We start from the raw sequence: 27,191 nt of genomic DNA, 5'->3' as shown, positions 1-27,191 counted from the left end.
GCAGAAGGACCATTTGTGAGGTTACAGCTCGATTTCATAACATTGCCACCATGCAGGGGGTTGAGGTATGTCCTTGTGATTGTTTGCTTGTTTTCACGGTGGGTGGAGGCATACCCTACGAAAAGAAATGACAGCATAACTTTTCCCAGGTTACTGCTTAGGGAACTCATCCCTAGATTTGGTTATCCAGTAACTTTGGAATCAGATAGAGGAACTCACTTTAACAATGAAATAATTTGAATAATCTGACAAGCATTTAAGATTGAACAAAAACTGCACCGTGCATACTGCCACAGTGGCTTCTGGAGTGGTGGAACAATTGAATGGCACAATAAAGTCGAGATTGGCAAAAATGTGACCTCCACTTAAAATGAATTGGCCAGATGCATTGCCTCTTGTTCTGATAGGACTCAGAAGTATTCCTGACATGAAAACAGGGTTGAGTCCCCATGAAATTATCATGGGAAGAGCAATGAGACAGGCATATATACCAGGACATAGATTGTTGAGTATAACTGATGATCTGGTACTAGATTATTGCGAAGGATAGGCTGACTTAGTGATTTTTTATCTCTCACCAGGTTGGAAAAGACGCAGTGACCAGGCAGCCGGATCAAGCTTATGGTTTGAGTCCTGGAGATTGGGTGGTGATAAAGAAGCACACCAGAGAGTCGTGCCTAGCACCAAGGTGGGATGAACCACGACAAGTCATACTGGTTACAATCACAGCAGGGAAGTGTGCAGGTTTGCCAAACTGGGTCCATGCTAGTCATACAAAAAGGGTGCCAGCCCCGGATGAAGAAAGCCCACAACTGACACAAACAGTTGGGGATGCTGAAGGTTCTACTGTCAAAGAGCCTGGAACGAGAAATTCCAGATAGTTCGACACCGAACGACTGAGCACAAGTCAGGAGGACTGGGTACCAATAGTTGACATACCTGAGGTCTACATCAAAACACAGAGTAGGGCAAAGTTAAAAGAACAGGAGAATGGTGAGGACCAGATAGGTATAGTAGAACAGGCTCAGGAGGAATCGAACAAAGAAACTGAAAATTCTGAGCAGGATCAGATAGGGACAGAAGAACATACTCAGGCAAGTAAAGAAATCGAAATACCTGAGCATGGACAGACAGGTGTAGAAGAGCACATTCAGGCAGCAAAAGACAAAGGTGCAATAAGACCTGAACAGGACCGGTTAGGGAAAGAAAAAACAGTTTGGGAAGAAGAAAAAGAACAATCTGACAAAATACCTGAACAGGAACAGGTAGAAGCAGAAGAACGAGTTCAGGCTGAGAAAGCAACACAGACAAGTCCTGAACAAGGAAAAGTAGAGAGGGACTCAGAAAACGAAGAAAATCAGGTTATGCCACAACATAACCAAAATAAAAGGGCTCATGAAAGAGACCAAGAAAGTGAAAGCGCAGTACAAGTCAAAAGGGTCAGAAAAGGTGACAATTGGTCAGGTGGGGTCAAAAGATTAAACTATCGCTTAAAAACAAGAAATGAAGATCCAGAACAAGTAAACAAAGTCACAAGTCAGACTCAGGTTGAACAGTCAATTGTTAAAAACATCTGAAAAAGTCCCAGATTGAAAATATTAAATAATAAGTTCAAAGGACCTGAGTGGAGCTATGTGATTCTTGAAGAATTTGAGAATCTTGACATAAATGAAGAATCTGAAGAAGAAGTAAATGTAGAGCAAATTGATGAAGGGGAAGTGAGACCTCCTTGAAGTACTTAAAATACTGATTTTAAATTAAAAGAAAGAAGAGAAATTTTCTTGAATCAAAATGGCTGAGTCCAGAGTTACTGAAAGACTGAAAAAAAGTTGTATAAAAAGATGTTGCAGAGTCTGAATATTTAGTCTATTGTAAGTGATATTTTTTTGGTTATTTCTAACTATCGCAGTCCCTTATTTGTAAATAACATAAAAAGAATGACACTACGTTAATGAGATAGAGTAGAATTAGAAGCATCAGATGAGATAGATTTACATTGCACAGTAACTGACAATGATACTTCTTTAAATGTATTCACAAAGTTATTATTTCAGTATGAAGACACAATGGAGATTAGTGATTGTTATGTTTGTATGAAATTACCTACTTCAGTTGCTGAAGGAGTAACATATTACCAATTACCGTTAACATATGGCATTTCTTGTAGTGTATTACAGTATTATTATTCTAATATAGATGCAGTGTTTACAGAAATTCATATTCGTAAGAATATGAATCCAGTGAAAACTAGTTTAGATGCACAGTTTACGGGTGAATATTTCCTAACAATGAAGTCATTAGATATATAAAAGGCACATAAAGATAATCTAACATGTTCATTACGTGAAGAGAAAATGTTTTTGAATTTAGTTGAGGAAAGGAGGCAAGATTTTCAAAGAAAAGTTGCTGAACAGAAACATCATATTCCATCATGGGCAGAAAAAGAAGGGATTTATACTGCTGGCAAGATCATGCTGCAATGGCTCTAGAATTTGTGAAGACAGGGAAAATATGGCTCCATAGATTAAAGACAGATTATAATAACGTATTTAGTGGTTCCAGTGAATGCGAACATAACTTCCTAATTTTGGGAGTTTGGGGACTAAAACGGGGAACTGAGCCAGTCTTTCCTGGAGTTTATGATGTGTGTGGGATTAAGGCTTATTATAAGATGCCTACCAGGTGGTATGGGATTTGCTATTTTGGAATTGTTTTTCCAAAAATGTAACATGTAAAAAGATTAACTAGAAGCAATGAAAATGCTAATGGACTAATACATAGATAGAGAACTCGTTTTTCAGAAATAATAGGTGACATATTCAGTGCAGTGATACCTTCAGTGGGAGTCATACTAAATTCTCATAGAACCGGTCAATTGTCAACAGTGGTTGATCTTCTATCGACTGATACTGCTGGAGGCATCTTGATGATGAATACAGAAATGGTTGCGATTAGGTCAATGGTTTTGCAAAATCGAAATGCGCTTGATATACGTTTAGCTAAAGAGGGCGGAGTCTTTAAAATGTTGAAGGCGCAACATTGTTGCACTTACATTCCTGGCAAAAGTTCTGAAATTAAAGGATACATAAAGAATATTACAAAAATACACAAAGAACTGAAACCACTGGAAGTTGACAATGTATGGGAAAAACTAACAAGAGTATATCCTCAGTAGGGAGTTGGTTTTCAGATATAGGGAAAGGTTTCCTAGGACAAATAGTATTCCCTATAGTAGGAATAACAATAATAGTGTTAGCAATAGTAATATGGTGTACGTGTTGTACTAATAAACTAAGAAAGAGAAGATATGAAATAAATGGAAATGCAAATAAAAGAAATTATGAAGAAATTCAGTTGGAAGACATGAAAGGAAAGTTATATGAGCAAATGAAAGGATTAGAGAATAAAGATAAGAACAGGAGTGGAAAAAGAAAAGGAATTGAGAAATGCTAAAGTTGGCATCTGATGAGGGATGGGTAATTTGTGATGGCTTTAAAATGCCATCAGAGAGGGGATTGATGGAGCAAGGACTTGTGAAAAAGAGACTTTCTTGAATACAATCCTCTCCGGTAACTGCTAACCCTGTATTGCATTTTTTATTGTGGAAATAACATGCATTTACACAACATTTAAGAATAAAATGGAAGCTTGCATATGTGTCTTACTAACCAGTGACTCATGAGTGATGCTAAAATGGCCGCTAACCAAAATTCTTTAGTGCGCATGCGTCTACTGCATCTACGTAGTATGACGTATCCTTGCTTGGAGGGAAACTTTCTGCACTTGTGCAGTAGCTAATAAATGGCCGCTTGAAACTCACATGCTTGCCACCTGCTTGCTGGAAAACTAAACTCAGCTATTATACCAATCTTAATGCGGGAATAATAATAATAAGCAAATGGGATTAGAGTAGAGATGAGTGGTATACAGTAAAACCATTTATTTTGGATTTTAACATTTGTCTTTTTAACTCTTTCAATAGTGCTTATTATGGGCCTTAAGTTGTGAACTGCAGTCTGTTCCCTCTTGTTTTACCGAACATGCACAGTGAACCCAAATTGAAAGACGTGATGTCAACTTGAACTTCATTCAAGACTGCAAGTTGCAACTTTAATGGGAACCGGAATGACAGTCCACTGAAGTAAATGAGAACTACTGTTTTTTTATTCTAATATGTGACAATTACATTGTGAATATGGGGGAGAATATAGACTGATGTATAAACCTTAAGGGGTGGGATTTCAAACAAGGGAATTAAAGAAAATATTAGAAAATAAGCATGGTGTGATGATCACCTCCCCTTGAAACAATAATGGGTGGTACTAGCATACAGAAAGGTATAGTTGAGGTTAGTTAGTTAGACTGGAGTCTAGAAGCTTGAGAGACCGGAATGCTGTCCGAGAGCACGGAGAAATCCCAGACGGAGATGCTGAACGAATTATCTTGAGAAAATTAATTTAGAAGAAGATCGCGGAAGAATCTCGAGGAGGAAGAGAGTGTCAGAGGGGGTGCTACGCAAGCGTTGGTGATAGAGAGGTCATCTGTCCTGTCCTGAATCCTGTCCTGAAGTCTTTGTTTGCCAGACCTTATCTGGGTAACCCTTTCAAATTGCTAGGACTGGGAGTTGGTTTCAACATCATACGTAATTATATGTATATCTGTATATGCGCTTATGTACTTTTCTCTCTATCCTCTCTCTCTTTCATGCAGTGTCATTGCAAGGTATAATTGAATGAAAATGTGATTGATTATTTGAATATTCCTTCCTTTCAGAAACTGAGTTTGTTCTGTACTGGGGAAGTGATTCACATGAATTTAATCTAAGATAACATTTTAAAAGACATCCTAACTCTGTGATCATTTCCAAATGTGTAAGTATACTAAATATTATGTGATTTCATCATCAACTAGTTCCAATTAATGGTCCATTGACCAGAGGAAATAACTTTTGATCAGTGAAAGATTGGTTAGGGACTAAAATATAACTAATCTAGGGAATTACTAAACATGACCCCAGCGGATATTGCCAGTGTGTTGTGAATGAATTTATGGGCCCAGGTGAGCATGTGGTGTTAGATTACCTGTTGCTGGTAATGCGCTGGATCGGTGGCGAAGTAGAGAAATGGAAGGTAGAAAAAAAAAGGCGAAGAAAATAGAAAGGCAGATAGCAGTTGAGGTAGGGATAGGTAGGGAGGGGAAGTAGGGGTAGTCACTGAAAGAAGATAAGAGAAAGAGTCCGAGGAGAGAGTGTGAGAGAGTTTTGTCAATATCCCAATCACTTTTCTGGGTGGCTCCGTCGCCGTTGGGGGCTCTTTGCCATGCCTTAAACCAGGGTTACTCATAGTACGGCCCGCGGGCCAGTGGCGGCCCGGCAAGCCTTCCCTGGCGGCCCGCGGACCTTGCACATATCATTGCCAGTGTTTGATTTTTTTTTTTTTTAAAAGAGTGTCTGCAAACTAAGTTACAGCAGCGCGACTCGGAGACTCTGCTGCTCTGTGGGGGCCGGCCGGGGGATTCCTGCCATAGTTAGAGTGGAGCTGCAGGGGCGCTAAGAGGTCAACAACACAGCCTCATTAGCATGCTAATGGTCTTTTAAAGACCTGTTAATGCGCTTGTGCGGCTATGTGTGTGTGCTCCGAAGCTGTATCAGCCCGGGCTGACACAGAGGCAGGGTAAGATGGCAGAGGAGACAAAGGGAAGGGAAGGGAAAGGGAGACCGGGAGAGGGAGTAAAAGAAAGAAGGAGGGAAAGGGAGGGAGGAAGGGAAAAGGAGGGAAAGGGATCTGAATTTTATTGCAGCATCGTCAAAATTGTGAATCTATTATTATTTGCAATTTATATGCACTTTAAAAAACATTCACAGCCTTGGGTGGCTACCCCCAGAAGTCTGTGACTTGAGGGAAGTGGTGACGGCAAGCCAAAGGTATGCAAATCGTGAGTCACACACAATTAAACAGTGTAAAAGCCTGCACGCAAATCATTTAACCTGCAAGTTGCCATTTTAGATGCCAGATTCAAGCACATTTTTATAAATTATTCACAAATCGATTGTGATTCACAAGTTTTGTGTGGTGAAAATAAATCCACAGGCAGAGGGAGACACATTCATGAGTTTCTGACACCAAGGCATAGGTGGGTGGAAAACACAAGGCTGCTGGCAGCAGTTTGGCTGTTGATGAGGTTAGGTGCAGGGCTGGTTGCAGCCCAGGCCCTATACCCAACCCCACTGTGTGCAACCTGTGGCCGTGTGCAGAAGGGGTTGGCCAACTGCAAGGTTTGAACCCTGCGCCAACTAGATATCTAGCTAGGTAGACAGCAGACAGACAGATTTTTTTTGGAGAGCCGCAATGACCCCACTTCTACCTGTGGTCCACCTGCTCTATTAAAATATTTCCACTTTATTAGCATGATGTTTCAGTCAAAAGCGATTTCATCAATGTGGCAGGAGCGCTTTTTGAGAAAATACATATCTGTTAAATCCGGTGGCGTTATGAACCTTGAGGGAGGGAAAGGGAGACCAGGTGAGGGAGTGAGAGAGGGAAAGGGTAGGAGGAAAAGGGAGGGAGGAAGGGAAAAGGAGGGGAAGGGAGGGAAAAGGAGGGGAAGGGAGGGAAAGGGAGTGACGGTGAGGGAGGGCGGGAAAGAGAGACAGAGGGAGGGAGTGAGGGAGGGAAAGGGAGACAGAGGGAGGGAGTGAAGGAGGGAAAGGGAGACAGAGTGAGGGAGGGAAAGGAAGTGGCAGAGTGAGGGAGTAAGTGAGGGAAAGGGAGATAAAGCGAAGGAGGGAAAGGGAGAGCGAGGGAGGGAAAGGGAGACAGTGTGAGGGAGTGAGAGAGGGAAATGGATACAGGGAAAGGGAGTGAGGGAGGGAAAGGGAGACAGAGTGAGGGAGTGAGAGAGGGAAAGGGAGACATAATGAGGGAGTGAGAGAGGGAAAGGAAGGGAGGGAAAGGGAGTGACAGAGTGAGGGAGTGAGAGAGGGAAAGTGAGGGAGGGAAAGGGAGTGACAGAGTGAGGGAGTGAGAGAGGGAAAGGGAGACAGAGGGAGGGGGACAGAGTAAGGGAGAGGGAGGGAGAGGGAGGGTGGGAGACAGAGAGAGAAAGAGAGCGAGAGAGATATATGTATGCCAGGTCTGGTGGCTCAGTGGACGAAGGTGTCCGCTGCAGGGATCAGTGATCAACCTCATGGTCAGTTTTTTCTAATTGCTCTAGCCCCGCCCCCTCCCCCACTGACCCCGCCCCCACTGGTGCGGCCCTCGGACACAAACCACAGTGTAAATTTGTCCCCCGAGAGAAAGCTTGTGAGTACCCATGCCTTAAACCATCCTAGGGCGTAGTTCTTATGATGGCAGTATAAATCGGATGTAGACAGAAGAATTCGTACTGAAGAGGTAAGAAAGGCATCTTCAATCAATATGGACTTTCCGTATACCCTTTAGTAATCAGAATATGTTCTACATAGCTTTTCTTGCAGTGTTGTTTCTGGTTCAACCATTTGTCTAAGCAGTGCATATCTAAGCTCCTCAAAATGCTTCTGCATGAACACTGTAATCTTGATCTTTTGGCGCCCTCTGCTGGAAAGCTAGTGCTGTCGCTTTGAGTCAGTTTAATCATTTGCAGAATAAAGATAATTGATAATAATCAAAGGGTTTCATGGCTACCTATATTCGTTTTTTTTTGCAAAAGGTACAAGAAATTGGGAATTACAATATACAAGGTATTTTTTTTAATTCGTCAAGTAAAGAACACGTCAGTGTGTTTTAATCATTTCTTTTGCTGTGACTGTCAGATCGATTGTGCAAGAAATGTAATAATGAAATGGCAGTAAAGCAAGGCTAGTTTGGGGGAAATCTGCTTAAAGATAGGGGTGTGATAATCAGACATCCGGGGTCGTATTCTGGAATGTTAAACGCTCTGTCAGTTTGGAAATGCGCGCGTGACAACCAGCGGTGACGTTTGCAAGCTGTGATCATGAGAAGTGTCATCTCCAGGATATTAAGGCCCTGGACCAAGGCATGTTTTGGGAGACTATTTGAATTTGAAATATTGCTGTAGTAGTTTTTTTAGAGTGGGATTGTCGGCCCTAAAGTCACTTTGCTAAATAGTTAAGGTGTGAAATCCGAACTGATACTTAAAAAGGGAGTGTACTAAACATTTTTGTTGCCTTCTATGCATCATATCAAGCAAACGTAATGTGTTTGGGGTTATTTGAACCCAATTTGTTCCCATCAAACTTCCTAATTGAGAATCAATGGGCTTAATGCGTACTTAACATGCTGGTTGGCTGTTTGGAAACACTTTAAAGTTTACTTTGTAAAACAAATGTTTTAATTTATGCACATGTTAGAACATTTTGGACCTTCTTTTTTTTAACGCACACCAAAGGCAGGTTCATGTTGGAAAATTCACAGACATGAAAAATATATAAAACTTTATGTTAAAATACATATAAGCAGTTTGCAAAAGAAATTTACTAACGTTTGACGGCCTGTATAATCACTGCTAATCCTGCTAGAAGAAAGACACACCAGTGTCCATTTCTTTCACGTTCTCCATCTGTACTCTACATTTATCTGGAGGGTGCTACGGCATCTCATGCACCCAATGTCTGGTGCAAGATTTGTGCAAATACCGATGAACTCAGCGCTTTTCTTACCCAAGAGTCCTAAATGTTCCAAGTAAAGGGCAGCATTAACACATGCTTTCAGTTAGGGTCATAGTCTTGGCAAAGCAATCTGTTGCTATAATCGGACATCACTAACCAGCGAGTGATTTAAGTGTCTTTAATTTAAACAACAATAGGAACTAGCCGATCTTAAGGGAAACTGAGGCGGGGTCATTGACTAGGGTGTCTGAGCCAAAGGTGTGGCTAAAAAGAGCAAAATATTCTGTTTTGTTGACATTTCATTTAACTGTACACTTGGTCAAAATATATAGACTTATAGATGGGTGACACTGAATTACAGGGATGTTTTTCACTGAGGGGTTCTGAATGACTTCGATCGAATAGGCAACAAGAATAAAGCTCAAGTTATCTATGATGTCGCTCAGAAATCCAGAGGTAAAAAACTACCCTGTAATTCACTTTTTACTTGTCTATAACTTAATGTTATGAATGCCCTCTCTTTAAAGATCCTCTGCCCTGCTTTCAGCTGCTAAACAGGGGCAGAAGAGTAATGAGAGAGCCGCACATAAGTTGGTATTGCCTCCAGGGCCACATTTGGAAAAAACAACCTTCTCTTCCATCCTTAACCTACCCCCACCAGCTTCCTTCAGCTGTGCTTTCTGCTTTCAGTCAAAGCAGACAGACAACACTGCACTGACAGGCTCTCAGAGAGCCCCGTCAGTCTGGCCTAAAAGCCTTTATTATGCAGTCACAGTGGGTAACTTTGTTATCAGTAGATGCAGAAGACCACTGAGCTTTCGCATTGCGATCAGAAACCCTCCGGCTTGCAGAGCACACATATCTCTCTTCAGTTGGTGCATTCACCCAATGTGTTGTCTGTTCGGAAGTTTAACTTGTGACCTTCAGTCTACACCTGGTTCTCTGTAGTCAATCTATCCCAACAACTGCAGCTGTTGCCCTGCAGATTATGCATACGATTAAAATATTCAATGTTTGCTTTAATTTCTGAAGTTTTCTTTCCATGTACTTTTAGTTCCCCTTTCAATCCTTGTATCTCTTCTCCCGTCTTTTTTGTTTGCTATGTTCTCTCTTCATTTCTTTGTTTCATCTCGCTCTATTGCTTTCTGTGCTACTTTGTTTCTTCTGTTCTCTTAATGCTGCATTTGTTTCCCTTTTCACGTCTCAACCTTTGTATGTTTACTGTGTTTTTTTTGCATTTTTCCTCACCTCTCGGATTGTCTGCACCCTTTTCTAGTTCAGCTTTGTAGCAAGGTGCCCCATTTCACCAAGGAGTTTCAGAGCACTTCAAATCAAAGGGCACACTAGAGCAGTGAGCAGAACAGATTAAAATTGGATTAGAAAAGGGAAGGATCACGTGCAATGTCCAAAAAGCACTTCGAGTCCTACTGTAAGGTCAGATGAGAGTTCAGGGCATTGGGAAACGAGGGCTGCTACTACAGTCATAACTCATGCGATCTTATGAAGTGGGCTGTGCACTAAATACTTGTTGGCGGCTTATTTTGTATGGAGAACCCAGCAGGAAGATAATCATACACTTAGTTGGCGGAATGTGCAGTACAGTGTGTAATAAGTTACCAGGCATCCTTTAAGGTGACTTCTATACCTACAGGAGAACGTGACTAACTGTTTGTCATGCTGTGCTACAAAATAGTAAAGTATACAAAAAGTGATGACTGGAATGTTTGAATTAATCTCAGCCACTGGTAATTACTCAGGCCACATCCCAGTTCATCGTTATTTTGTACACGGCAGCTCCTCAGTCTGCACCCTGCTGTATGCAAATCAGTCTGGACCCTGCTCCAATTAGAACAGTCCACCCCAAACAGCCATGCCAAGGCTCAGGGAGGTGGAGAAGTGTGGCTCACTGGTTAGAGCAGGCAGACCCTGAAGCAGAGGTCAGACCCGGGACCAGGGTTCAATTCCCGACGCGGCAGGGTCTTGAGCTCAAATGTCCATGGACTCGATAATTCTCGCTTCGGTGCCTGACCTAATCATGGGTTCACACTCTGCAACTCTGGGCATTAAGCTTGCTTAATCTCCACAACGGCCCCCCCACGGCGGGATGCCTGGCTTTCACCTTGGGGATGCCCTGTAGGGGCTATCTCACAGGGAAAAACCAGGACGGGTTCCCAAGGCAAGTGCGGAGATACCCCTTCGGGGGTCGATTCCGGCGCTATATAAGAAACATAATAATCTGGATTGGCAGTTCTGCTTGGCCTGTTCTCATTGGAGCGGGGTCAAGACTGATTTACATATGGCTAGGTCCAAACTGAGGTGGCATGGTGTGCAAAATAATGAAGGTTTGGCAGGGTACTTTTTCCAATGGCTGAGGTTAATTCAAGAATTCCATCCATCACTTTTCATATACTTTAGTCCTACAGAATAGGATTAATATTAGTTGCGCACAAAAAGGATGCGTGCCTGTGGAAAGTAGATGAACACCTAGATTAAAAGAAAATTCTGTGCAACAGGTCACATTTCAGAGGATCTGAATGCAATGTTCTTAGGGCATAATTTGTGTGGATTGTGAATGATGTTGAATTTCAAAATGAAGCGAATTGAAAATCCCTGCTTTGCTATTGTAGCATGCAGTACAGAGGAGGTATCCAACTGGTATGGGACATTGGCACTCAGTGACAATAGACGCCCAAGCATTGGGTGTAGATAGCCTGTAGAGCAGAGGTCTTCAAACTGGGGGGCGGGCCCCACTAGGGGGGCCTCAAGTGATCCCAGGGGGGGCGCCAGGCTCTGGCCAGAACAAACCTTATGCTCTGTTTTCAGCCTAAAAAACATGAGCAGCAGTAAGCACGTCTGTAATGGGCCATCATTAACATCCCTTGTCATTTAAATCCTGGCTGGGAGAAGGTGTCAAAAGGGAAGGGACTTCAAATTTTCTCCGAGACCCACACTACCATTTCGAATAACCACAATGTGGATCCTGTGGAATAGTATGTTTGGAAATCATGTATTTGTTTGCATTTCTAAAACAGTGACAGAACTTAGCTGCAATGTTTAAATAATTCTAGACATATTTAAACATTGTCCGTTAAATAGAATAATTGGGAAAAATTTTGAGGGGGGGCTCGCCGAATTGTTTTTCTACACTGGGGGGGCGCAGAATAAAAAAGTTTGAAGACCAGTGCTGTAGAGGAATGTAAATTAATAAACAATTACACCTGTAGTTTCAGAAATGCGCCATCTGCATTGCACAACACAGTCGGTTTACCCAGCATGCACCTGTACATGACAAGGAGCAGACTCTCTAAAGTACTGTTCAACTGAAAATGTTCTAATCATTCCAATTAAAAAAATAGGTAGCCAGGCCAGGATGGGTGAAAAGGATTAATATTTTTTTCCTTAAACTGCCCATGTACTAATCTAGAGCTACACCGTACAGGACACTGTCCAGTGATTCAGGCCCTTGGGCTAGTCTAGGTCAGGATTGAAATTTCAGGAATCCCTAATTTTTTTTTTCAGGAAAAAAGAGAATTGTCATTGCAAAAAAAAAAAGTTTGTGATGGCCATTACTAATAGTTCCCGTCCTATTCAACCTTTGTCACCAGCAGAAAGAGTTGCAGAGAAGCCAGCCAGATGGTTGAGAAGGATCAAGTTTGAGATAATGAATGTACTATGCTGGCAGCCTAGATATTTAAACATTATGCAAGGTTGCATGGGAGCATGACCTGACTGGACTCAAACCTGGCAAAAGGGTTTAAACCACACTGACACCACAGGATTCAACTGCTAGAATGGTGGACATGGAGGCATGTTTGGAACATGGCAGCCTACTCTCCTGTGAAAGCCTCCCTTAAACAGGGAAAATGTAAGAATGGCCAGTTGGCTCCCGATGGGAGCCAAGCAAACACAAGGAGATGATGGACGGAGCGCTGAAAGTTTTCAGACACTCACCCCCAGACATCTGTGAATGCCAATGGTCAGGTCTGGAATGGGATTATAGAAATCATCAATTGCATCACCGGTTTCCTAGTAGTTTCGTGGATGTGAAGACGTGCCGCTCTTTTCTTAGAGGACGTCTGCGTGAGACATTTCAAAACTGGAGAAGGGTCACCCTCATGGACGTTTATTCACCAAAATGCCAGGTATACCATAAGTGAAATCACATGCCCTTCGATTCCAATGACATCACAGGAAGTGACATCATATAATCTTTGATGCCTTCTCAGTAGTGAAACTGCATGACGTTTGATCCTGGTGATGTTACAGGAAGCAGATCACTAAAGGTTTAAACCCAGCAATAAGTGCAAAAAAATAATAGAGAGATACCATTTATACTTTTAATATATCATTCCATGCTCATTTGATGCACCATCTCTACCTCTAACCGTGCTGCCTCAGCCTCCCTCTCACCTCCCAAGCTGCTATCTTATCACCTTCCTTCAACCTCTTATACTTTCCTGTAATACTCATCACTTTAGTAACTTTTCCCTATGGAGTGCTCTCCTCTTTCCCAGTTTACCTCTTACCCACACCTTTGTAACACTGCTATATCCTACTCTCTTATTCTAACGGCTCCATCACCTGTCCGCTCCCACCACTACCTCTAATCGACACTGCTCGCAGATTTCTCATCACATCATTCTCTCACCTCTGTTTCTGACTGGTTTTCTCTGCTCTTTCTCATGGATTTCTCTGCATATCCTTCACTCTAGTTTGATTCCAGATTAGGCCTCTTAACTTCAACTTCATCTTTCTGATTCACTCACATGTCTCTTTTCCTGTCTCACATCCACAGCATCTTTCTTAGTTTCCCCCAACTCAGCCTCTCTCATAATCACCTATACCTCAATTTCCCTTGGACTAGCAGCTCTTCATTTCCCTCAACTCAATACCATACAATCTTCATCCATATCACAACTGATTATTGCTATCTCTTTTATTTTCCCCCTGCCCAATCTTCTCATTTCTATACCCACCCCAGAATCTCACCTAGCTAATATATATGAGTGATGTCACTGACCATGTCATGAGTAATGTAATATGTGAAGTCATCAGCAGTGCATTGCGGGCGCGCAAGTTATAGTTAGCTGAAGTAACTATAACGGGGGAATTTCATTGGTTTTATATGAGTAAAATATCCAGCTAACTATAACATGTGTCAAACCTATGGTTTTTTCAGTGAATTTCATAGGTTTTGTAAATGCTACTTCCTAACTATAACGTGTGTAAAACCTATGGTTTTTTCAGTGAATTTCATAGGTTTTTTATGTTTAAAGTATTTTATTCAGCACAACACGTTAGAACAAATACAGATCATGAAATGCGACATAGCAGGACGGGTAAGCCAGTCTCAGTAGCGCCATTAGCAGACATCAGTCCCATAGATCACGCCTGCCCTGCAATCCAAGTCGCGCGTAGTCCCAACGTGGCATGACATTTCACATACAACCCCCCCTTCCCAACAAACCCCCCCAACAACCCAGGGCCTACCGCCCTCCCCCCCCCACCCCACGTCCAGTGCACAGTCCCTAACCAAGGTACATATCAAAGCCACATTCACAAGGAGGATGAGTTCAGCAATAGCTCATCGGGCAGACTCCACTGGGGCCTGAAGTCACAAGAGGCGGAGATACTTGGGGCAGGTAAGTTCCCTAAATTCAGTCAGCAACAGGGAGTGGAACGGTTGCCAAAGCTCACGGAACTGGTCCACATCGCCCGCCACTGTGAGAGACAATTTCTCCATACCCAACACGTGCCACAGCCTATGGAGCCAGCCGGTGATAGATGGTAACGTAGCCGTGTGCCAGTGTATTAAAATGTTCTGAACTGCGGAGCCCAAAGCTATCGCTATCTGCCTTCCCCTGCGGGATCTAAGGGGATACATCAGACCATTCGGAAGCCCTAGCAGAGTATAAGCTGGGAAGCGCGGTAGCTCAATTTCGAAATGTGAATCGATTTCATCCAGCACTTCCTTCCAATAAGGTCCTAAGAGCGGGCAGTCCCACAGTATATGCATGAGTGTACCCCGGTGCCCACACCCCGCCAACATGTGTCATCCTTACTAACTCGTGGACCCGTTCAGGTGTATAATACCAATAGGTAGAGACCTTTGTCAGCGTGTCAGTGAGTCCTACGTGGTATGCCGAGTGCCTTGCTCTATAGGCTATGTGCTCCCATTCCTTAGGGCTCAAGGTCCTCCCCAACTCCCGTTCCCAACGCTCCCTCCCCGGGTGATAAAGGTGCGTCGCCGGTGGCTGCAGCAGCTTGTATAAATCTGTGATCAGTTTGGAGTCCGATGTCCTCGTCAGGAGCCACTTCTCGTAGGAAAGAAAAAGTCGATCAGCCATCTCCCTCACCTGCGGCTGAAGGGCCCAGTGGCGGGCCTGCATATAACGGAGCCGCTCTGTCTCCGGGAGTGAGAACTCCTGGCGGAGTTGTGTAAAGGGGATAACTCCCTCAGGGCCATATAAATGACACAGGGCTCTACACCCGGCCTGTTTCCATCTAGCGAACGCTCCTCTCTCCATACCCGGAGTGAAGTCTGGGTTGTCCACCAGCGGGGTGAGTGGCGACGGAAACGTGGTGAGGCCATGTGAAACGTTGGTAGCATCCCACACCCGTAGGGGTACCCTTGTGACAAAGGATGCATAGAGATTCCTGGGCCGGTGGGAGCGACGCAGGAAAGGGATCTCCTGCAGAGGTCTCCCTGCCACCGCCTGATCCTGAAAGAGCCAATGCTTATCGGATTCCCACCTACTCCACTCCACAAAATAACGTAATTGCGTAGCTTGAAAGTATTTGCGGAAATCTGGTATCCCCAGGCCACCAGCTTCAGGGGCCAGCAGCGACAGCGCTCTACGCATTCTAGGCTTCTTACCCTGCCAGACAAACCGGGAAACGTCTGCCTGTAGTTGCGAGATCCACCCCGCGGGCGGCTGGAGCGGTAGAGCTCGAAAAAGGTACAGCACCTGGGGCAAGACCGTCATTTTAATAGCAGCTATCCTGCCCAACCAGGAAAGGGTGCCACGGTTCCACCTGCCCAATTCCTCCCTAATCTTGGCCCCCAGGGCCTGGTAGTTGGCTGACACCATAGCCGGCAAGGTTGGAGCAATCAGAATCCCCAGATAATGCGCCGTTCCCGACGACCAGAGCATGGGAAACCTCTGTTGCAGACAGGTTCTTGTAGCCGGCGTGAGGGAGATATCCAACGCCACCGACTTCCCCATGTTATGTTATTTATTCTTTTGTATAGCGCAACGGTTACTCAAAAAGAGTGTCCCGGCGCTTTGGGTAAGGAGAACTGATTCGCAATAACATAACACATTAAAAAAAGAGTACAGAACAAACAAGTAAAAAAGGGACTGCTGGGGGGTCTACTGGGTGAACAACCAGGTTTTAAGACCTCTCCTAAAGTCAAGAAGACTAGTAGCCCCCCGCAGTGGGAGCGGCAGCAAATTCCACATCTGTGGAGCCAGCAGGCTGAAGGAGCGGCCGCCCAGGCGCGCTCTCTTAACTCGAGGGACAACCGCCAGGAGCAAAGATTCTGACCTCAGAGAACGAGCAGGATGGTAAAAGGCCAGTCTCTTTTGGAGATGCCTTGCACCCACAGCGTGGAGAGCCTTGTAGGCCAAAGTCATAGCCTTGAAGGCGATCCGTTTACGGATGGGTAACCAGTGCAGAGTCAGCAATAGGCCCGAGGCGCTGACACGTCTATTTAGACCAAAAATGGCCCTGGCCGCCGCATTCTGCGCAACTTGAAGCCGCTGCAACAGGTACTCTGGTAGGCCCAGGTAAAGAATGTTGGCATAATCCAACCTGGAACCTATCAGAGCCTGCACAGTCAGCCTCCTGTGCTCCTCCGACAGAAGAGGCAAAAACCTCCGCAGCATCTTTAATAGACCGAAACAGGTGCCGGTCACCCCAAGGATCTGGGCTTTCATCGTCAGCCCCTTGTCCATCTTAACCCCCAAGTTTTTAGCCATAGGGGAAGAACCGGACGGAGGGAACATATCGATGGGCCACCTGTCCTGCCAGCAAGGCTCCGTATCGCACCCGAAAAAGAGTACCTCAGATTTATCGGAATTGCACTTGAGGCTGTTCAGTTGGAACCATGTGAACACAGCCTCAAGGCAATTCCGGATACTCTCCCCGTCAAAGTCTGCCCCTCTCTCGCAAGAAAAGAGGAGCTGGGTGTCGTCGGCATACGACACGATCCGGGCACCAAACGACTCCACCACCGCCGCCAAAGGGGTCATAAAGATGTTGAAGAGGGTCGGGCTCAATATAGAGCCCTGAGGGACCCCGACTCCCAAAGGCGGCATCACGGCGGTGTCGGGCAATGTCCAGACCGTTTGCCGGCGGCCAGCTAGAAAGGACGAAAACCAGCTGAGCACCGTCCCCCGAAGGCCAATCTCATAGAGTCTTGCGAGAAGGCCATCATGGGGGACGGTGTCAAAGGCCGCCGACAAGTCCAACAACACCAACATGACTTTGCCCCCGGTATCCAGCACCCCTTTGATAGTTTCAGAAACCTCAAGGAGCGCGGTCTCGGTGCTACGATTTGAACGGAAGCCAGACTGGGAGTCATGTAAGATCTCGTGGGTCTCCAAAAAGTTGGCGAGCACCGACTGAACATGTTTCTCCAAGATCTTGACGAGAGCCGGCAGCAAAGAAATCGGCCTATAGTTGGCTGGGACCTTCGGGTCGAGACCCGGTTTTTTAAGCAGCGGGATGACCATTGCCTGCTTCCAAACTGGCGGAACCACTCCCTGCCTCAACGAGAGATTCAGAAGAGGGTTCGCCAGTGGATTAATCACTTCCGCCAACTTACCCAAAAGCTTGGCTGGACAAGGGTCAAGTGGAGACCCAGATTTCAAATTGCCCATAAGCGCTAAGGAGGCTGGGGCTGGCAAAGGTGGAAATTCAGCCAATGTGACACCCTGCGCGGCCGGGGGGAACATACCGACCGGCGGTATCAGGGTTCATCCTGAACCCTGATACCGCGCCAAAGGAGGCCAGCTCCTCCATGCATGCCGGTAGAGCCATCCGGGGTCTATCAATAGACAGAATAACATCGTCAGCGTAGAGGCTGATAGCATGCGCAAAACCGCCCATCCGAATCCCGGACACCGCCGGATTATCCCGTACCCTCTGGGCAAACGGCTCCATGTAAAGAGCAAAAAGTAGGGGCGAAAGCGGGCAACCCTGCCTGGTGCCTCGTTCAATATCAAAAGTCTCGGAGGCGAGCCCGTTAACACGGACCACCGCCGTTGGCCGAATGTAACAATTAAGAATCATGGAGCGGAATTTCTCGCCTATGCCCGCTTTCACAAGCACCCGCTTCAAGTAAGGCCAGTGGACCCGGTCAAATGCCTTCTCCGCGTCCACCGCCAGCATCAGTCGTTCTCCCGGAATCCGGGAGGCCTTCTCAAGTAGATGAACAATTCGTTTCGTGTTGTCCACTGTCTGTCTTCCCGGGACAAAACCCGCCTGGTCAGGATCAATGAGACCGGGCAGGTGGAGAGCCAATCTAGCGGCCAGAATCCCCATGTACAATTTCAAATCAATATTTAGAAGGGAGATCGGTCTATACGACCCACACTGTTTCCAGTCCTTACCAGGCTTAGGGATAACCGAAATAGTGGCTCGGAGCAGATCGGGCGGAATGGCGCCAGGCTCCGCAAAGGAATTGAAAAGGCGCGTCAGAATGGGGGCTAACGTCGTGCAAAACGTTTTATAATAAAGGGCAGTATAGCCATCCGGACCCGGCGCTTTGCCATGTTTAAGCCTGGCAATAGCGGAAATCACCTCCTCTATCCGGATGTCTCTATCCAGATGATCCGCCTGCGAGGGCTCCAGAGAAGGCAGTGCAACCGAGTCCAAATAAGCGTCCATTGCCATCTCGTCCGGGGGATCCCCCGTATAGAGCTCCTTGTAAAAGCCGCGAAAGACTGCCGCTATTTGAGCGTCCTCTGTCTCCAGTATCCCCGCCGGGTTAGAGAGCTCTTTCACCAGCTGGTTCTGTCTCGCCACTCGGAGCCTATTCGCTAACAATCTGCCACAACGGTCCCCTCCGGCGTAGAAGGTGTGACGCAGCCGCAACGCTGCGTATTCCGCCCGGTCAAGGTCCAGGGCCGCCAGAAGCTTCCTTGCTTCCTTGAGCTGCCGCCAAATTCTAGGAGCCCCCGTCCTGCGATGGATCTGCTCAAGTTCCCGAACCCGAGCCATAAGTTCATCTCTTCTGGCCTGCCGTTCTTTATTGTCAGCCGAGGAGACCCCTATAAATTCCCCTCTAAGGACAGCCTTCAGCGCTGCCCACTGCGTGGCACGGCTAGTGTCCGTATTATCATTATGGGATTGAAATTCCCGAATCGCCTTCTCAATGCGGGTCACAACCTCCGCCCTGTGCAGCAGCGTGTCACGGAGGCGCCACGTCCGAGGACGGGGAGCCGCCGGAGGTACACACAATGTGACCTCAACCGGGGCATGGTCCGAAAGGGAGATCACGCCCATCTCTGACCCTGAGGCCAACGCCCTCACCGGTGAGGTGACTAATAGGTGGTCTAATCTTGCGTACGTCTTGTGGGCGTGGGAAAAGTACGAGTAGTCCCTATCCGCCGGGTGCAGGCGTCGCCACAGATCAAGGAGGTCCACCTCCTTTAACTGAGCTCTACGGTCACCAGAGAGCTCCCCGACCTGTGGGGAGCGTTGCGCCGATCTGTCCAGCGCAGAGTCAAAGACAACGTTGAAGTCCCCCCCTAGTATGATATGCCTGTCCTGGGAGGAGGTGACATCTTCAATCGCCGCCTGCAAGAAGCGGTCCTGCCGTTCATTGGGGCTATACAGGGACCCAATCGTAAACAGGAGACCCCCTATCCTGAACCGATACGCCAGCAGCCTACCCTTCTGTTCGGTGAATTTGTGGAGAATTTCCCCTCTAAAGTGCCGGGCCACCAGTATCGCCACCCCAGCCGTCTTAGTGGTGCAAGAGGAGAAGAACTGTGAAGGGAACCTATGAGATCGGAGCCTATGTGTGTCCTGCGGCAACAAGTGCGTTTCCTGGAGGAGACAGATGTCAGCTTGGGTGTTTTCGAGGAGCAAAAGGACAGCCCGCCTCTTAACTGGATTATTCAAACCCCGAACATTCAGGGTCACAACCTTACAGGTGGTAGGGGGCATGAGTGAAGGTGTAGCAGAAAGCTTCAATGCCCCACGTCAATAAGGCGAGGAGGGCAAGGGCGCCACCTGGCGTAAGGAACAACATAGCCCTGGACAGAATGCAGTGACATAAAAAAGCAAACAAGGCCGAACAAACCAAGGAGCACTTCTAATATCTGGAAAAGCACGGACCTCAATGTATAATGGACTACCCCCTCCGCCCCGCACCAACTCTCAAGCAAATCAAAACGAACGGTAGAACTGCGCATACCACAGCTGTGTGTAAACAAGCAAAGAAACACATACATCACCTGAAGAACTAGGAACCCCCACGTGCACTGGACGATCTTCCCTCCCCACTCCCAACTCCCGGATCCCCCCCGCTCACTCAATCCCCGTTCCCCCTGAACTCCCCCAACAGTCCCCTCCCACCCCCAACAACTCCCTCGACTGCGGTTCCCACCCACAACTGGGACCGACTCAACAACCCCGACTCCACACCCACGAACCCCTGGAAACCCCTGAAAAACCATTGTCCCAGTCCGGTCCTTGACGGACAAGCCTGCGGAAAGTCAAAGAAATGGACGTCCAGCCATTTCGCACTCCTCCGTTCCCCCCTCCCCCCCAGCCCCTCAAACCTGCATTCCATTGATAGCGATGTCGATCTCCCCCCGGAGTTCACTCAAGCTGTCAGTGCTACCACACTTGGCATAGTAGCATCGGCCCCATCTCTTGCTGCGGTGTCCGAGTCAGCATTGACCGCAGGAGAGTCCGGCCGCGCCGAGGAAACAGAGGACCGGCGACCAGGGACTGTCTGCCATCCATCCCTTGTGACCCGGCTCCGACGAGGTGTGTGCGTCCCATCCTCAGTAGCAGTGATTCCCAGCACTCCACAGGTATCCTGAAGGGAACGCAGCTGGTGTAAAGTTCCATTCCACCTAAAAATAAGCCGGAAAGGGTGACCCCAAGAGTACTGAGTGCCGTGCTCCCGAAGAAAGTCAGTTGCAATCTTGAAAGCTTTGCGTTTCTGCAGGGTGGTCGCCGCCAGGTCCTGGTAAAGTGCCACACGGTGACCCCGGAATTCCAAGGAAGGCCTCCTCGGTGCCTCCCGCAATATGCGCTCTTTCAGGGGTTAGTCTGGCAAGAAGGCCAAGATGTCAGGGGGAGGCGCTGAAGCCCGGCGTTGCAGGCCCACCCTGTGCGCTCTATCGATCCGGACAGGAAAATCGTCCGATTCCCCCAACACCTCTCTGAACAGTTCCTCCAGGTACGCTGCCACGTCCTCCCCCTCCTCCCGGGAAGGAACTCCCCGGACACGAATGTTATTCCTCCTGGAGCGATTTTCAAGGTCCTCCGTGTGAGACTGTAGGTCAAGATGTTGGTCCCGGTGCCGTATAACCTCCTGTTGCAGTTGTGTGATTTCCTCATCCCTGGCATGGCCAGCCCCCTCCACTGTGGCCACTCTGTCCCCCAGGCCGTCCACCTCTCTCCGGATCTCGCGGACCTCACCCGCCACCTCCTGCTTGAGCGTCTGAAAGTCGTCCCGCAAGGAACTGAACAAGGACTCGAGGAAGGATCTCGTGACTGGAGGCTCCCCTCCACCCGCTCCCTGGGAACCACCTGGGTGGGTAGGGGACGGCTGACCTCTGTCTTGCCGCAATGTGCTCCTATTCAACATCTCCGTCAATGTGCGGTCTCCTTTCCTGGACCCTCTGTTCTGCGCCATGTTGCCTGTCGAGGCACCCCTCCAGCCGGCCAGCCGGGTCAGCCCCAGGCGCGGTCCACCAACGCCGCCCCACCAACGGTCTATGGGGCAGACCCCTCCGCCGACAGACGAAATCCGCGAAGTGACCAGCGGGTCGTCCCGTCCGGGGACTAGCTGCCCACCAGGGTCTCTGGGCCGACCAACGCGGCGCTGCCTCCTACTCCCCCACCACTGTCACTTCAGGCACTCGCTCACCGTCCCAAGCGCTCCGGGGAGATTCCCCTCAATCTGGGTCCACGACAGCCTCCTAGCAGCAATGCGGGGGTGTGCGCGATACCGCCGGACCAGCTACCGCCCCTGCACACAGGCAATGCAAGGGGATGCGCTCCGGGTGCTCCAAGGCCGGTTGTCACCAGGCGTCACCAATGCTGGGGTCGTCCCGAAGGAAGGACAGGTACCAGGGCCCCACCGACGGTCAGACCCACAGTCGACCAGCAATTCAAGGATCCGGTCGCTGCCCTCCCGCCGCTCCAGGTGGTACAGCCGCGGCCTCGCGTGGGTAGCTTCTCCTGCTAATGTCACCCAGCTCTCCAACGCTCCGCAGAAGCCTCCGCCGACTCAGAAGAGCCGCAACACCCCCAATGGTCCCAGCTGGCGGGGTGAGAAGACCGCCGCTATGCGGCATAGCTGGGGTCCGGGGAGTAGGCCAAAGCCACGGCCTTGCTTAGCGCGGATCCCCAGGTCCGATACCTCCGTCCACCAGCCACCGCCGCCGCCGCCGGTCCAGTCCCCTGAGCAGCGCCGGGCAAGGAACCCGGCCCGGGGGCAAAATCCGCAGCTCCGCCACTCCCTTGCGCCACTCCCGGTGTCAGTCAGCGCGGCCGGGCCCAAGCCGCGGCCTCGCGTGGTGTCCGGAGCCGGGCTCGATGCTTCTGTCACCCGGTTCCCGGCGTTGGCCGCCCAGACCACCGTGATGTGCTGCGGTGCCGGCCGTAGACGGCCGGGACGGGTGCTCCAAAATGATCACCGGGGCCGAAGACCGACCCCTGTTAGAGTCCGCTTCCTCTCCGGACAATGCCCCAGGCCTCTCCCGCTCCCAACAACGCCGCTGAGTCCTGGACTAGACACGCACCCAGAAGGCCGGGAGTCCCCGCCGCTGCTACTCCATGGCTCCCCACACCGCTCCGCGAAGCACAGCGTCCCGGGGGGAGGATCAGCGCGTGCACTGCAGGGTAAGGGCCTCGGGTCGGAGGAGCTCCCATCAAGCGCGACCACTCAGCCCGCCATCTTGGCCACGCCCCCTCATAGGTTTTTTAATGCTACTTCCTAACTATAACGGGTTTAAAACCTATGGTTTTTTCAGTGAATATATATATATATATATATATATATATATATATATATATATATATATATATATTGACTCCTAGATGACTGGTTAGCATCCCCAAGTTATGACGAGATATTCCTCCAATTAAATATTTTGCTTTATTGTTCTGGCATTACTTGGTCACGCTCTTTCACATCCACCTCTCCACTCAGCCTGCCACATTTTTAAATTCTTACTTCCTCATCCATCTTGCACTAGATAGCTACATACACCTTCTCAATCCGAACTTCTCTTTCTTATCCACACTCAGTCTTTTTCTCATACTGTTTTCCCATATTTCCATCCTGGTCTTAGTCTATTCTTTATTCCCCTCTTTCCATATCATTTGCATTCCCTCTAGCTCAGACAAGGTATTGAGCTCTAAGAAATGAAAATGTTTAGGTTCGCAGAAGGCACCAGTGTACTCTGGGGAAAGCGACAGCCGCAATGTCTCACCGTTTCAGGGACACCCAGCTGCAAGATCTGGTTTGCTTGCATTTCATGGACCCACAAACCTCAGAGGCAAGCTATAGATTCTGAGCATTAGGACAATGGCTCGCACCACCTCAGAGTTACCGATAATTGGGGTAGGGTATCTCCGTGGAATTGGTGTTGGCATACTTTCAAAAATTTGGAATGATCAACAAAATCCAGATTATCACACCCTTTCCCCTGATAATTTCCCATTTCTCCCATAAAATTTACCTAGTAGTTTCACTGGCCACAATACCGGGGTGAACTGCACAGGCTCAGTGGTGTTACCACAGGTCTTAGAATTAGGAGGAGCCCTGAATCTGCTGTTACTGGCCCCATAAGAGGACAACAGCACTTGTAATGAGGCCCCTGAAGATTGGCCTTGCTGGAATTTCTCTTTTTCATCAGGCAGCAGATAAAGCGTAAAAGACTCTTATGCTGGCTTAATGCACTGTTGAAGAGTGAGTTATTGGCCCCACCTTAAAATCGCTCTATACCTTCCATGCAAGTACTTATGCAGCCCTCCCTGCCTCCTTCAGTAGGCTAGGCTAAAGCAATTGAGTCATGCTTCTTTTAAATATCTTTTTTTGTTGTTGCAGCAATAAAGGTTATAATGGACTGCAGAGTCAGGCACCTTGGGGGTCAGATACAGAGTTGCGTGTTACACATGTGCATGATAGCAACATTTTACTTTGTTAGATTGAGCTTCAGAATGTGTATTTATCAAAATAAATAATTTTAAAAATGTGTTGAATAGTCTTATAAATCAAAAATTGTTCCAGTTTGGATGGAGCACCAGAAAGGAATTTCAATTACGTGCTAAAAGTTAAATAAAGTATTGGGCGGTCGAAAGAAATTCTGCTCAGATGCAGTACATTAGGTAATCCCTGTCCCTTATGTGGGGGATGTTCAGTTGCAAGGACTCTGGAGCATGTTTTAGCACTGTGAAGCATCGGGGCATTACCTTTTGCGCTATATAAATATTTCGTAGCATAGGACTGCTGGCTACCTCAGAGGGCCACAACAAGAATGTCTCCCACTGTTGTAGAGGTCCCATTTCCTTTTTTTTAATAACAATTTTTTATCAGCTTTGTCTATACTACTATTATAAAGAGAGAACACAAACCTTTGAGCCAGGTAAACTCGGGAACCACAGCGCCAATCCACACACCCGATACATCGTTGAAAATGTCAGGGTGTGCAGATGGACATAGGCTATATAAAATAAAAATTAAATGTAAATTAAAAAATGTAACCTAAAAAAAAAAGTATTCCCCTGGAAGTAGCGCCGTCCGCGACATAGCGCTGGCTGCGACGTAGCGCTGGCTGTGACGTAGCTCTGGCTGCGACTTGCTGGATGACGAGGGGGAGCGGCGGATATGAGCGGCGGACAGGCGGGGAGGAGCGGTGATGAGCGGCGGCGAAGTCAGGAGCGCCGGCTCAGGTAAGGCAAAGGGACACGTAAAATGTTGGGGCGGGAGGTGGCTCCGGGACACGGACAATGTCGGGGCGGGCGGGGGCCTGGGGGGGCGGGGCAGGGCCTGGGCGGGCGGTTGGCCCTGAAGCTTCATTGCCCCCGGACAACGTCGGGGCAGGCAGGGAGGAGCGGTGATGAGCGTCGAGGAGCGGAGGTGAAGTCAGGAGCGCCGGCTCAGGTAAGGCAAAGGGACACAAAAAATGTCGGGGCGGGAGGTGGCTCCGGGACACGGACAATGTCAGGGCGGGGGCCGGGGCGGGCAGGGGCCTGGGCGGGCAGTTGGCCCTGAAGCCTCATTGCCCCCGGACAACATCGGGGTGGGCTGCTAGTAATTCATAAAGTGCGAGCTTTGCAAATAGCTCCATGGGTCTTTGCAACTTCTAACAGCTGAGTGATAAAGTGTCACTCAGAGCACTGAAGTGTAACGGAATTCCTGTGTGGATTTGTCTCCACTCAATCACAAGTAGGCTGTTGTTCCTGCACGTGTATGTAACACCTGCTTGAACAACAGACCATACTGTATCACATGGAAAACTCAGCCAGTACTGTTGCTTTAGGAAAGAGCTGCATTGTAGCCCTGGCCCATTTCCCAGCCCCCACCTGACCCTCAGACAAATTGAGAGGGGATCCTGTAATGGTCTCCTTGCCAGATAACATCTTCCTTTTCCCTTAACACCCTCCCGACCGCCTCATACAGAAGGCCCTGCAAGTATTTAGCAGGTGTTAAATAATATGACTGTTGTACGACTCCTAAAATCCTAATAAAAATAATTTTATAAAAAGTGTGTTCGACCCCGCGGCACAAGAAATACTGTGCGGAATTCTGCCCAATAATTCTAGCTCTCCACAGTTATTCCCATTCCAATGGGTTTTACTCGATGAGGTGTTATCACAGGGTATTAGAAATTACGGTTGCAGAGTTTGCCGCCCTCCAGTATTGTGCAAACTGGAGTTGTGTCTAAGGGGTCATAAATAAGACTTTGAAGAGTCACACAGTTAAGCAAACAGAATATTTGACAGCCATGGAGTGCTTTAGGAACCAAAGAAGCACACACTAGGTTGAAATGCAAAAAGTAAAATGAAATCAATTGTTGCGACTGAAATACTGTGATGTGTCACAAGTTGCAAAAATGTTTGATTCTGAAAAGTGCAGGTCACGTAGCACAATAAGACTGCAGTTCATCAAAAGTAAGAAGCAGGGTCAATCTAGAAACATACCAAAAATCCAGTCTGCAGACCAAGCACACTCCTGCTTGGGGTAGATTGGAGCCTGGAAGTGTGTTGCTAGGTGACAACTTCTCTCTTCAGACAAATTGAAGCAAGTCAAAGTTTCAACTGTGCTCTGTGCCCAACAGCGACAGGAGCTGCAATTTTAAAAGATGGTGAAATAGAAAATGCCCCGTTCCTCTGTTGCTTTTTTGCAAATTCCGAGGCCATGGTTCGAAAGGAACAAGCCAGGGTTCGCAGCTACGAGCCCAGGCAATCCTTAAATAAGATCACTGGTCACCCCACAACTGATGTTCCGGCATAGGAAGAGACTGCTGGGAATTTAGTCGATATACCAGGTGTCATGGGCCTAAAGGGTTTTTAAGACTTTGACATCTGGTTAATTAAAACTTTTACAAATCCATTCTAAGCAGTGTAAATGGACTAATCAGGAAATAAAATGAAAAACATATACAACTTGAAACAAAGATACTGATCAAAATCTAAATAAGGAGAGATGGCAAGTATTGCTTTCAAATGTATGAGACCATATACCCAGGTAGTTATAGAGCACTTTTCGACCAGCTGTGATAAAGTGCAAGGGTGCTAGAATGCACCCCTGCTTAGGAACACAACTGTAAAAACATTTTTGCAGAAACAGCATTATTGTGACAAATCTTTACCCTTTCCAGTGTTTTTTTTTTTATATATAAAGGGCCTCTTTCGCTCACAGAAGTCTGTTTGACACTTTTGGTCCATAGCTTTCTTCATACCAGGACCCTGTCAACACAATCAAAAGCCAACTTACAGCAGACATACAAAACTTCCTTATAAGTATAGATGGCACATCTGAGAACAGTGGATAGGGCCAGAAAGCAGTCTATCATCCCACAACGTGGAGGAGTGTGGCTCAATGGTTAGAGCGGCAGACCCTGATGCAGAAGTCTGGCCCGGGACCAGGGTTCGATTCCCGCCTCGGCGGGGTCTCGGTGCCTATTCTAATCACGGGCCCCACGCTGCAACTCTGGGCAATAGCTTGCTCAGCCCCAACAGCGCTAAAGATGCCTGGCTTCACCCTGGGGGTGCCCAGGAGTGGACAATTCACAGGGAAAGCCAGGAGGCTTTCCACAGCGGTATGAGTATCAGCGCCAGGAAGCCGTATAGGCGACACCGCAAGGTGAAGTCTGGTGACAGTGTG

Source organism: Lissotriton vulgaris, chromosome 4_1 (assembly GCF_964263255.1).
Source record: "Lissotriton vulgaris chromosome 4_1, aLisVul1.2, whole genome shotgun sequence".
NCBI classification, from domain to species: domain Eukaryota; kingdom Metazoa; phylum Chordata; class Amphibia; order Caudata; family Salamandridae; genus Lissotriton; species Lissotriton vulgaris.
Note: the sequence above shows the minus strand (reverse complement) of the source record.